Source organism: Acinonyx jubatus, chromosome D1 (genome assembly GCF_027475565.1).
Source record: "Acinonyx jubatus isolate Ajub_Pintada_27869175 chromosome D1, VMU_Ajub_asm_v1.0, whole genome shotgun sequence".
Lineage (NCBI taxonomy): Eukaryota > Metazoa > Chordata > Mammalia > Carnivora > Felidae > Acinonyx > Acinonyx jubatus.
In genome coordinates, this window is record NC_069390.1 from 88,128,004 (window position 1) to 88,140,702 (window position 12,699).

A 12,699-nucleotide genomic window follows, 5' to 3' on the forward strand; every position below is an offset into this window, starting at 1 on the left:
ACCTAATGCATCCGCGGAGGACCAGACAAGTTATCCCACTGAGCTAGCTGGCTCATCTCCCTCCCCAGTACTCTTCGTGGCTGAGTTATATTTAATTGAAGGATAATTTGAAGGATAGAAAATAAGGTGTGATCTGGTGTCGCTCCAGCCAGTAACAATATTTGCTCTTCCACCTAGACCGAAGAGCTTGTCCGAGCGGCTGCCTCCGCGGTGTCAGGGGCTAGCAGAGCACAGCCTTTTTTCCAGCCTTCCCAGCCTTGACCACACCCCCCAATTTAAGGAGGCAGCTCTATTAGAAACATTATGGTCTTTGCATCCTCTAATAGCCACCGAGCGGAGGATTCCTGCAGGTAGTTGGAAAGAGACCACAGACATTGAGGGAGCTTACTCAGGACCTTTTCCTCACCCAGTCTCTCCGGCCAAGTAGTAAGTGAAGTGTGAGTTTCTGCCTAAAACTTTGCTATTTTCCTTTTCCTTTTTTTTTTTTTTTTTTTTGTTTTGTTTGTTTCAGTCTGTGGAATTAAACAGTAAATTGATGGGGGACTTTCAGGATACAAGTGGGTTTTCTTTTCCTCTGTTCACATGTTTCTATAGTTTCCATTCATAATTTTTCAAAAATACTTCCTAACCTTCTTAAAATAGTCTGAAATCAGTTTGTTTCACTCTTTCCCCTGCTTTATAAAAGCAAAATCATACACGTTTTAGATACTCGCAGATTACTTGTCAGAAACTCTGAATTTTTTTTGCATATTGGAGCGGTTCCAAAGAAATAAAGCTGTAGTTAAACATAGAAATTCCTTACCCCCCCCCCCCCCCGCCCTCACTCTTAGCAAGCCTGTTGCTTTACTTTTTTTTTTTTTTTAGCCTAGCAGCTTAATGAATTTCTGTGGAGAGGAAATTGCTACACAAATCTTTCAAGCCAAACTAGCCAGGTTTTTGTTTGTTTGTTTGTTGTTTTTGTTTTTTGGTGTTTTTCCCTGTTCTGTGACTCCACGTTCTTCCATATTCTACCTGTTTTGGGGGGGCTGTGGCTGAGGCAGGGAGAGTCTCTCAAAGTCAGGGGGGGCATTTCTTTTCTCCACCGCAGAGCTGAACGTCAGGGGCACTGCTATGGGCTATGGCTGTGGTCTGGGGGGTGTGGATGGCCATTCCCCTCCATTTGGGGATTTTATCCTGCAATGCCACTTTGTGGCTTCGGCTGTTAAAACATCCCTGTTACCCCTTTTAAAGTCACATTTTACGTGGATGAACTGTTGAAAAGACTAGGCATTCGCTTGTAGGTTCTCCTTATTGCCTTTTGGGGAAGATTTTTTTTTTTTTTCTCACCATTTTTTCTCGGTCACTTCGTACTATTGCCGTGCGACTGAGGAGACAGACCTATTTGCCACACAGCAGGAAATACAGATTCTAAAATGATAATTCTAGCAGTTCCATTTGATTTGTAACATGACTGGCATCTTGACTGTTTCATCAGTTGTGGTTCTGGATTGCATCGTCTCTTTTTTTTATCCTAAAAGAGGAAAACTTTTGCTCCTGCAGGCGAGGGCTGTGCACGCGTGGAGGGTTGCTGCGTGGCCGCTGTTGCTGTTGAGATTCTTACTTACCTGTTGTTCCTGAATGGAGGGAAGGGAGAGCTAATGAGTTCATGTCTGCAAAGTGCTTTGAAGATGAAAAGCCCTTTTCATGTGTTCAGTATTGTAGTTATTAATATTAATATTTGAAGAAGCATGCTGCTTCTAATTGTAAATCAACAACTTCCATACTTGCCAACTCAGTAGTGAGAAAACAAACAGCCGAGGCAGCCACGCAGCCTCTTCCGTCCTGGTTCCGCTGCTGAGGACTGAGGATGAGGGAAGCAGAGGGTCTGATGAAAGTCTGATTACAGAGAGGGTATCTCTGCCTTTCAGGCTTCTGGCACCAAGGTGCTAGTTGGTACAGGTGCTAGAAGGTCCAAGAGTAGAGCCTGGAAGAAGGCGGGTAAAAGGTGTAATCCTTCAACATCTGGCAATCTGTGACCTTGGCGAACTGGGTGAGAGCATGGACGCAGGCCAGTTGCCTGCCTCAGATTATAATGAAGTTCAAAGGCTGAGTAGGCTCATAACTGGAACCAGCACTGGATTTGGAGTCAAGAAAGCGGATATGCATTTGGATCCTAGTAGAGATGGGCTTGGTACCTGGGAACAAGGTATTTAACCTGACTGTGCCTTGTTGTCTTCATCCCTAAAATGTGAATAATGATTTGTGCCCCACCTACTCCACAAAGATGGGCGACTAGAAGTGAACAGCGTAAAGAATAAAAGTGCCAATCATGTTGAGGGGCAGTCTAACAAATTGGGTGTGTGGGTGCAGGTCCCTAGGGGAGGGTGGGGTGGGAGACTGACAAATACATGTTAGGGACACAAATAATTGGCACTGACAATCCTCTCTTTGATTACACGCGGAGCCTCAAGGTAGAAGCAAATTTCTCCCCGACGATTCGAATTCGGCCATCCTTCCTGATTTTATTTATTGAGGAAGGGATCTGCTTTCCACAGCAACTCTCCTTGTCCGATTACCCATTTAAAATTCCCATCTCAGCATCAAGTGGCAGAAGGAAGGGTTACACCCCAGAAGCTGGTATATCGGTCCCCCTTCCCCCCCTCTCCCATTTCTTCCTTTCTATATGGAAATGTAAAAGTATTTAGTATTAGAGCAAACTAAATGTGGTATGCAGCAATTTAGTGGCCCATGAGGCAAGCTGGGTGAGTTGTCAATCCTGGGGAAACTTAGATAGGAAAATAACTTGTTTTACGCCTTTCATCTCCTTTGCCCCTGCTCTACCGAAAATGTAGCTTTAGGGAACTCAACCATTTATTTATTTATTTATTTATTTATTTATTAAAGTTTCTTTCTTTATTTTGAGAGAGGGAGAGAGAGAAGAGAGAGCACAAGTGGGGGAGAGGCAGAGAGAGAAGGAGAGAGAGAGAGAGAGAGAGAGAGAGAGAGAGAGAGAATCCCAAGCAGGCTCCATGCTGTCAGCACAGAGCCTGATTTGGGGCTCAAACTCAGGACCCGTGAGATCGTGACCTGAGGCGAAACCCAAGAGTCAGCTGCTTAACTGGCTGAACCACCCAGGTGCCCCAGGGAAGTCAACTTTTTCATCTTGGTGATACTCTGGGCATCATACCTGGTTTCCTCCAATTCACCAGAGGAAGGATAATAATTCCTAATATTTATTGAGCACTTGGTATGTGCCAGGACCCTTGCTGAGTGCTCTGCACAGACCACTTTATTTAATCTACAGGGAAGTATTTGAGGTGGGCACTTTAGTTATTCCCATTTAACAGATGAAGGCACTGAGGCTTGGTAATATGACCAGTGTAGAAGAGGGACCTGATTAGAACCAAGGGGATGTGAGTCCAGACCTTGGGGCTGGCACTGTATCTCGAAGGAACCTTAGTACCTCTGAGATACTTACATGAGTTCAGGCTGGATTTTTCTGCTCAGACTGATGTTTTGGTTTTACATGGGAGAATTCTGTGGATTAGGCTTCTTTTCCAAAGGGGGATCTGCTGCTCAACTATTTGTTGTTAGAGAGTAATACTGACTCTGAAGGAAAGCTACAAGGTCCAGTTGATCAGATCAGCAAATCTCTCCTTCCGTCTCTCTCATGACAAATATTGATCGAATTTCTATGCTGTGTCCAGCCTTGTGTTGGGTGATGTGACAGATGCAGAAGGAACAATAATGGAAGTTTTGTTCATAAAGTCAACATAAGTTATTTTAGGAGACAAGATCTTACCTGAAAAGGGGTTGAAAGTAAAAGACAATATAAGTGTTAAGCGATGTGACCCAGTCTATGAGTGTTTTGGGACTTCAGATGGCAATAATTGGTGTCTAACACAGGGATAGAAAGACATTTCTTTCCTCTCCTTTTCTTTTTTTTTCTTCTCTTCTCTTCTCTTTTCTTTTCTTTTCTTTTCTCTTTTTTCTTTTCATGTTGATATGTTTTTGAGACAGAGAGAAACAGAGCATGAGTGGGGGAGGAGTAGAGAGAGAGGGAGACACAGAATCCAAAGCAGGCTCCAGGCTCTGAGCGGTCAGCACAGAGCCTGACGCGGGGCTCGAACTCAGGAGCCCTGAGCTAAAGTGGGATGCTTAACCGACTGAGCCACCCAGGCGCCCCGGGGAAAGACATTTCTGATCAGTTCTGTTTCTCAAAGAAAAAGAATAGATTTGATATTCTACCTGGTCAAGGCTGCTGCTGTCTCAGGAACTCAGAAGAGAATGTTTGGGTAGTACTAACTAGAATGAAAACCAAGAAGCAACCTTTTAGTGAAAATGTCAAGAAAATATTCTCGACAGGGGAAATAAAGTCTCTAAATTTCCAAGCCACTGGGAAAAGTCAAAACCCCCAGAATTTTAGCTTTTTTTGCATTTGGAATTTTTTTTAACTTTCATTTCAAAATAATCTCAGATGCATCAAAATTGCAAAACACAGATCGAAGAGTTTCCGACAGATGTTAAGTCCTTGAAAATTGTGAAAAATGTAATGCAAATGACGACGTAATCGTCTTTGTGGTGCCCCCAGCCGTCTTTAGTCCAGAGGGATTCCTGTCAATGGGGAGACCACAGCGATGCCCATTTCTTGACATTAGAGGCTAAGTAACTCAAACCACAGCTTCTCAGGAAAGGCAAGAAGCCTTGTCATATGTGGCCATCATGTGACATGTGGCTTGAGAGGCACTGACAGTGCTGAGTTCCACGTTCCCCTGGCCAGGCTCTTATTGTAGCGAGGATAAAAATCAAACTTCTCATCAGCCTGCGCCACAGACGTCTTCTTGCCCGTTCCTCGGTGGGCTCTGTCTCCTGAACACCTGCCTTGTTAGGATTACTCATGAATTTAACCAAGTTTGTCCAGACGCTGGCGTGCTACTCAAAGCGAGGTCTTCGGAGAGCTGCTGCCTGGGCATCAGGTGGGATCTCGTTAGAAATGCAGATGGTCAGGCTGTACCTGGACCTGCTGACTCGGGCTTAGCATTGTAACGCAATTCCCAGGTGATTCCTATGCAAATCAGTTGGGGAAGCGTGCTCCCCCCACCCCTGGCAAAAAAAAAAAAAAAAAAAAAAAAAAAGCCAAACACAACAAAATTAAAAACAATGAACAAACAAAAATTCTTGCAATATTCTCCGTAGCAGCTTACTACTTCCGTAGTTATATATCTAGTTGCTAATGGGTTACTCCACAAAAGACCGACATTTATGTCAAAAAGATGTTGGTTTCGCTCAAGACGTGACAGTATTTCTCCATTTGTGCCCTGGAATCTTCCAATGAGTTTGTTCCTCAGTGCCAGAAAGATGCTTACTTCTTGGTTTTATGCATAACAATGGTACAAACAGACTACCATTCAACAGCAATGGTGGCTCTTTGCTGCAGTGAAATTCTTAACTAATGCTTATGGAAGGGAATCCTTTGCTGATTATTTAAATGCAAGTCCCTTAGAAAAAGAGACAGGGATTTAGGCCATCTGGGTTCCAGCTATGGTACCTGAATGAATAGCCGCCTTGGGCAGTAAGAATAATAATGTATAAAAACCACTATGACTTAATTAGTGAATGCTTACTAATGCCAGTCACTGTGACAAAAGAGCAAAACATAATAACCACTATTTGTTGGCCGCTTTATCATGCGTAAAGCATTCTGCTGAGCACTTTTATTTTATAGAACCCTCCTCAATAATCCCGAAAAGGTTGGTATTATCATCTCCATTTTATAGTTGAGGAAACTAAGACTTTGTGAGGTTAAGAGACTTGCCCATGGCCATTGGCTCAGTAAGGAGCTACAGGTTAACTCACCCTCTGCAACTCCCGAGCTCTTTATCACTGGATAAACACGTCACCTCTCTGAAGTCAGTTTATTCCAATAAAAAATGGCAGATTCGGTGAATTTGTTTTCCAACTCCAAAACTGACTGAATTTGCAAAATCCCTCTTCATGTAAGAATGGCAGCAAGCCGTTCAAGATTCTACTGAGAAATTGGAACCTTACAATTTGGGCAATAAAACAACCGAAACTCCACCATGAAAATCACAATCAGACATAGTTCAAGGAGCTGCTTGCTGGATTTGAGAGCTCTCAGGCAGCTGGTGTCCTTTAGTACAGTTGGAAAAGGACATTCTCAATATCTATCCTGTCCCCTTTTCATTGTTCTCTGAGTATCTACCTCTGTGTGTGATGTCTCTCAGTTTTGTTGAGCACTTCTTAAGAGCCAGAACCGTATCTGAAGTCTAGATTTATATCCAACATGCTCGTCACGCTGTAAGTTGACAAGTAATTTAAAATTCTAGGCTCTTTGAGGATTCCTTTGGCAGCATCCGTTGGGTTAGAGTTGACATTTTAGTCTTTCGGGCCTTCTTCAGATTCATCTTGGCCAAGAATCTCATACGTATATCATGACCTCTGCTACATTTGTCATTGTGAAGCAAAGAGTACTTCCTGTCTTTTCTCCAGCTTACTGTTTTGTGTTTCTAGTCTCTTAGTAAAAAAAAACATTTTAATTTATCGACTCAGTGATCATTTGCTGAATTTCATGGCGCATTCTTGTAGCATTTGAAGAATAGCACTTGAAGACCAGGCTGTGGGCACTTTTACTGTATGTAAACCAGCGTATTGAATGTTACCTTCAGCCTTCCAGGAAATGTTTCCACGTGAAGCCTGGTTGACTACCAAAAGGAGAGCGTTAGGTTTTGCAAAGTTTCAGAGACGAGGATTGACATTGTGGTCATCAAATTCCTCTCATTTAGGAGCGGGTGGGTTTTAATGTACTCCCTTGATGTTTACAAGAAGGGACTCCATTCTGCCCACTGTTCATCATGCCATGCCAGCAGTGTGACTGGGAGGGACTCGTGTCCACACAGAGGAAACATTAAATAGTCTACCAGGCACTCCTTATTTCCAAATTGCTATGGTGCAGCAGACCAAAGCAGTCTTTTACTCTCTCTCTTTTTCAGGACATATGAAGGAGTTAACTCGTTGAGGAAGGGCAAAACACTGTCCTCGTGTGATAGTCTGATACCATGAGTAACAGCACATAAATCAGACCACTGCCTTTATGGGTCAGGGCTGGCTACTTAATGTTTATTTATTTTTGAGACAGAGGGAGACAGAGCGTGAGTGGGGGAGGGGCAGAGAGCGAGGGAGGCACAGAATCGGAAACAGGCTCTAGGCTCTGAGCTGTCAGCACAGAGCCCAATGCGGGGCTCAAACCCATGAACCGTGAGATCATGACCTGAGCCGAAGTCGGATGCTTAACCGGCTGAGCCACCCAGGATCCCCAGGGCTGGCTACCTAAAATAAGAAGGAATGTTTACTACTGGGATGTTGAGAAACCTAGTCAAGAAAACGAGGTTCTTATGGATTTAGGAACAAGGAGGAGAAACCGTCTCCAATCCTTCAAACTATTTTTTTTCCTCCTTATTGCAACCACTAAGTTTCCTTGGGAAACTATCTGAATATGCTTAGATTGACGTTCTTGCCAGAATTGAACTTGGTAGCTTTTGTTACACTGCCAGATGAAAGGAGAGATCCACTAAAATGATTTGAAAAATGCCAATGAATTACTCATGAGAGTTGGAGAGAAAATGATATAGGAGAATAGATAAAACTTGTCAATCTGGTGCATTCATTAGTTTAGGGAAAAATATGATCCTGCTCGTGGTTAACATTAAAGAAGTCTCAGCTTAGGGTGGCATATGGATGCATGTGACCACAAGTGATAACTCTTTTTTTTTTTTTTTTTTTTGCCCTAGATCTCTCTTCCACTCTCTTGGATATACTCAGGCCCTGAGACCTACTGTTGCACATTCTAATTCTATTTCATGAAAAGGTTCTTCCATTCAGTCAATAAATGTGTTGCATGTCTACTATGTGACATATAAAAAGATAGTCCTTACTCTTAAGCAACTCAGGATTCAGGAACAGAAACAGATATGCATACAGGAAGTACTCTGAACCAAATACCAAATACCAAAGTAGGCAGGTTGTTATGGTGAGTCCTGTGGAGGAGGGTGGAGAATGCCCATCTAACTGCTTAAGAGGTTGGGGGAAAGCTTCCTGAAAGAAGTAATGCTCAGTCTGAGTCTTTAAAAACAGATTTTTCATGGCATTCTGAAAGAAGAAACTCAAACTCTATTCATTGGAGATTCATGGTGTTGCCTTGATAACATAGAGGACAATGTCTTTAGTTTGGCAAAGGTTCTGTCATTTTTCTTTGAATGCATAATCCTTTTAGAGGTCAAATTCTTTTTTTCCTGCATTCTAGACCAAAAGGGTGTTTTTTTTTAATACGAATTAATGAGAATCCTAAATTGTTGATACTAGGAGAAATCCTGATTGCAAATCTATGTAAATTTTGCATAGCAACTTATCCACATTATCCACATGTCATGGCTTTATTCCACAGTTGAATTGTCCACCTGTAATCTTTACATCGAGGCTACATAGTAGCCATGATTCCTGACCCATGAAGGTAACAGGGAGACTAGGGGGTAATGTCAAATGGAAAACACAATGCCTTTGTCGGTGGCTGTAAAATTTTGGCTTCTCTGTTATGGAAGGCAGTTTGTACGCGTTCTTTGTCCCAACACTACCACTTATAGATATTTAATGAGAAGAGAAAACATTTTGGGAACTTTTATAATGACATGGAATTCGGGACAAATTAATTATACAGTAATAAGCGGCTCGTTAAGAAAAGAATAAGGCACCCATATAATAGAATACTTGACAACCATAATCTTTGGAATGTAGAGTTCTATTTCTTGACAAAGAAGAATATTCATAGCATTATGTCAGATGTCAGTGAAAGAAGCAGATAGCAAAATGGCATGCAGAGAATTATATCACGACGGTAAAATTATGATCATACGGATACGTTATATGTACATTTGTAAAAACACGTTAAAAAAATACCCAGGGGAACATTGAATAGAGGGTTAGTACGATAACCTCTAGATGGTGGGATTTGGGGTGATTTTGGCATTCATCTTCGACATTTCTGTGTTTTTAGTGTATTTTTTTTCAATAAACACATATCCCGTTGCCCAAAGCAATCATTTTCAAAAGAAAAAAATGTTTAAGTATAGTTTATTGGGTTAGTTCCCTTCAAGGCATAGTCTCTCCTTGAAAAGCACGTAACGCCAAAAGAAAAACACTAAGTGATGTCACAGTGCTCCACTAGAAACGCAGCCAAACAGGGGCAGAGTTGATGTGAACTGGCCTCAGCCTTCACGCAGACCTGGTCTCTTTGGGATTTCCTACTGCTGTGGCCTGGCCTGGTGCACCCCTCTCACTCCCCAGCCTCTCTGTCCTCTAGGCATCACCCACACCCTGCCCCAAAGGGATGTGGGTGAAAGGCAGTGTCAGCCTGCAGGGCTGGCCCTGTCACTGGGCTTACGGAGGGTGGAAAGCTCCAGAAGCAATCAGTAGCATGCTTTACGAAGAACAGAGCTCTCCCCAGAGTCCCGCAGAAAACTGTTCAAAATCCATTATCAGACTGAGATACACCCACATAAACCAAATGGCTATCCTTTTTTTTTTTTTTTTTTTTTTTTTTGTCTTCCGCAGAGACTGAGCATTTTTCTCTGGAAACTTCTGGGCTAGTGAGGAGAGAGAAGCCCAGGAGAAGGTGGCTGAAGACCCAGGGTCAGAGCTCAGCCTGACCAGTTTACAGGGTTGCCTACGTCTTCCTCCTTATCTGTAAAACAGGGGCTTAAGTCGGTTAAAGGGCTAGTACGAGCTTTCTAATCTGTGTGTCCATCTCCTACCAGCAGTGGCACGGGGGCCAGGGGGACGAACTGAAGGGTGGACAAAATCCTTGCGCTTCTGTGAGAAGGTGATGTTAGCGGCCCACGCTTAGGGATGGGGGTCACGCAACAAACCTGATGATTTCAAGCGGATCTTCATCCAGATCTGCAATCTATTCAGCTTCTCTGAGTTGAAAATCCAATGTACATCTGATCTGCATTATAGTTTCGGCCTCGTGAGAGCAATTCATTCTTTCATTCGCCAATTCAACAACGACAACAACAAAAACGAATTCTCTGATGCCCCCTAGTCCGTCTTCGATTCTGGAGACACAAAGGTGAAAAAGCATAGTGCCTACCTTCAAATGGCTCTGAGTTTAGGGCGAGAGGCAAATGGAAACAGATGTTTATAAAATGGTGTGTTACGCCCAGTGATGGCGGGGAACACAGAGAAAGGGGGACACCCCTGGCTGCAGTGAAGGGTGGTGCAGGAAGGGTTCCTGGCAGCCAGAACTTCTTGAGATGAGCCTTAAAGCCGGAGGAGAAGCAGGTTGATAGCTGGGGAGCAGGAGGGCAGAAGGTCATTTCTATCAATGTGATCATAGGAGAAACGGGGGGGAAGCGAGAACTGGCATCAGGAGCTTATGGGAACAGCAGAGATTCCATCTTGGAGCAGAGGTGCAGTGGTGTGTGGGGACCATGAGGCCCGAGAGGTTGGGACCGCCGCTCGTGGAAGCCAGGGCAGTGTCCTGAGGATAAAGTCACTTCAGACCCATTTATCCACTGCTCTGGAGTAGCTGGTCCCCTTCAAGAAAAATGAACACAGGGGCGCCTGGGTGGCTCAGTCGGTTAAGCGTCCGATTTCGGCTCAGGTCATGATCTTGCGGTTGGTGAGTTCGAGCCCCGCATCGGGCTCTGTGCTGACAGCTCAGGGCCTGGAGCCTGCTTTGGATTCTGTGTGTCCCTCTCGCTCCCTGCCCCTCCCCGCCTCACACTCTGTTTCACTCTCTCTCAAGAGTAAATAAACATCAAAAAAAAGAAAGAAAGAAAAATGAACTCAGGTCTTCAAAAGTCTGTTCTCAACCGTTCACATTGTTTCTACATTCTGACAGGCCCGTGGCTGCTTCTAGGCTGGGTAGTAAATCTTAAGTCACACAGTTGTTTTGTATTTAGGTAATAAACATTTATAATGCCAAGACCAAAAAAAAAAAAAAAAAAAGTTGGTCCAGCTGATGTTTAATGTTACGTGGGAGGAATTCTCTTTGGCCAACAAGTCAAAAAAAAAAAAAAAAAGTATCACGCAGACACTCCTCTTTCTTTTTCTGAAAGGGTTTATGTCCTAAGCAGCTGTTCTGTGTCACAATCTACAAGTGGAAAAAGGGTGAGTTCTTTTTTTCTTTCTCCAAAAAATAATACAGCAGTAATCCATTTCTGTCCCGGAGTTATTTCCTGAGATGAGGGCCCTCGAGTGCCCTGGCAACTCCCTCTTTTCAGCTTCCTCCCTGGGTGAAGGGCTTTTCCCCAAGGGAAGTGTCATTCATATAACGTAGCTGCAGGAACACAATCCCGCACAGAATGCACCATATGTGGGGCCTTAGGTTTCCTCCCTCACTCCGTCAATTGGAAAGAGAACACATATTTCCACTGAACCTTTCCCCAGGCCATGTTGCTGCGAAGGGTGTTGTCCGGCTGCCACTTCCAAAAATCCTTTTTCTTAAAAATAGGTAAAGAAAATGGGAATTCAGAAGAGTAAAGGTCTTTCTGCTGCTTGTGGGAGTATAGGGGTGACTCATAGGGCCGTGGGGTCACACATCACACTGTGCAATCTTCCACGATTTCCCACTCCCCATTATTCATTCATTGCTGAATGAATAAACAAGTTCCTAGCAAAGGAAGTCTTCATTGTGCTTGTTGAATGAATGGTGGAGGTCCGTGATATCTCAGGGGATCCGCGAGATTTTTTTTGGAGGACCCTGGAGGGCTGAATGGATGGCACAAACGGTGACCCCATACCTAGACATTCCTCAAAGGTATAGGTTGCCCTGCAGGGCCGGAGTGATGGCCAGCTTTTCCCTAGGGAATCTGACCATGGTTAATCCAATCGAGGTATGACATACTCCATATTGTTAATTGTAAATCTCATCTGGGAGTAGATCAAAAGTGGGGATGGAATAGACTGATGATGTTTCATTGGGACCTTTGCACCTGATTTCAAGGTTAAAAGTAAGCGATGTTTCAGTAGGAAGGGAACAATGAGCTCATTGAGATTATCTTCAGAACGTATGGTCAGGACCCGTCCATGTTGAGCTGTGTTGTATGGACCTTATTTCATAGTCAGTGCCCAGTGCGCTCTGATACATAGCAGCTGCTCATTATTCTGAGGAATGAGCACTGAATAGGTGACCACTGATAACAGATATTAACAATGTCCTTGGACTAGCACACTTGGATCTTTTTCCGTTCTTCGATGTCACCACCGGGCATTCTTCCGGGGGCCATCTTGCTGCAGTGGAGATCAATCCCCCTAAGAACAAGGGAACAAAATTTTGATTAATGTAGCCTAACTACCCGTAGTTGTTTAATTTTTTAAAATTAATATTATCTCGCCTGCAGTTTGTTTTTTTTTTTTTTTTTTTTGGAGAAAATGCATCGTAAGAGAAGTAAAGTTTTAGTTAAAAGCAAATAAGCAAAGTCCTGGGGTAAGTTATGTCTTTAGAAGGTTTCTAGCTTACGAATCTCAACCATATGATATTAGTTGCTCTGTGATTTAGCCCTTCGTGGGTATAATTTTCTATTGCTGAGCCCGTTTACCTATTATCGTTTAAATACATTTCATATGAAGGAAGACCTGCTCACTGGCTGTCACCTGAATGCAGACGGTGAACCAACACCACAAACTGAACATAGGACAGGTAGT

General features: G+C 43.4%; 1 protein-coding gene across 3 annotated transcripts in view; it reads left to right on the forward strand.

Annotated features, from left to right (window-relative positions):
* The first annotated feature begins 286 nt into the window (after positions 1-286).
* ETS1 (ETS proto-oncogene 1, transcription factor) overlaps positions 287-12,699 on the forward strand; it is a 131,885-nt gene continuing 119,472 nt past the window's right edge. The window contains exon 1 of one of the 3 annotated variants that reach the window (XM_027036903.2): positions 287-426. The gene's annotated coding sequence lies outside the window, so the exon portion shown is untranslated. Of the gene's footprint in view, positions 438-12,699 lie in introns of all 3 variants that reach the window. The other 2 variants (XM_027036899.2, XM_027036900.2) reach the window with 2 other exon arrangements.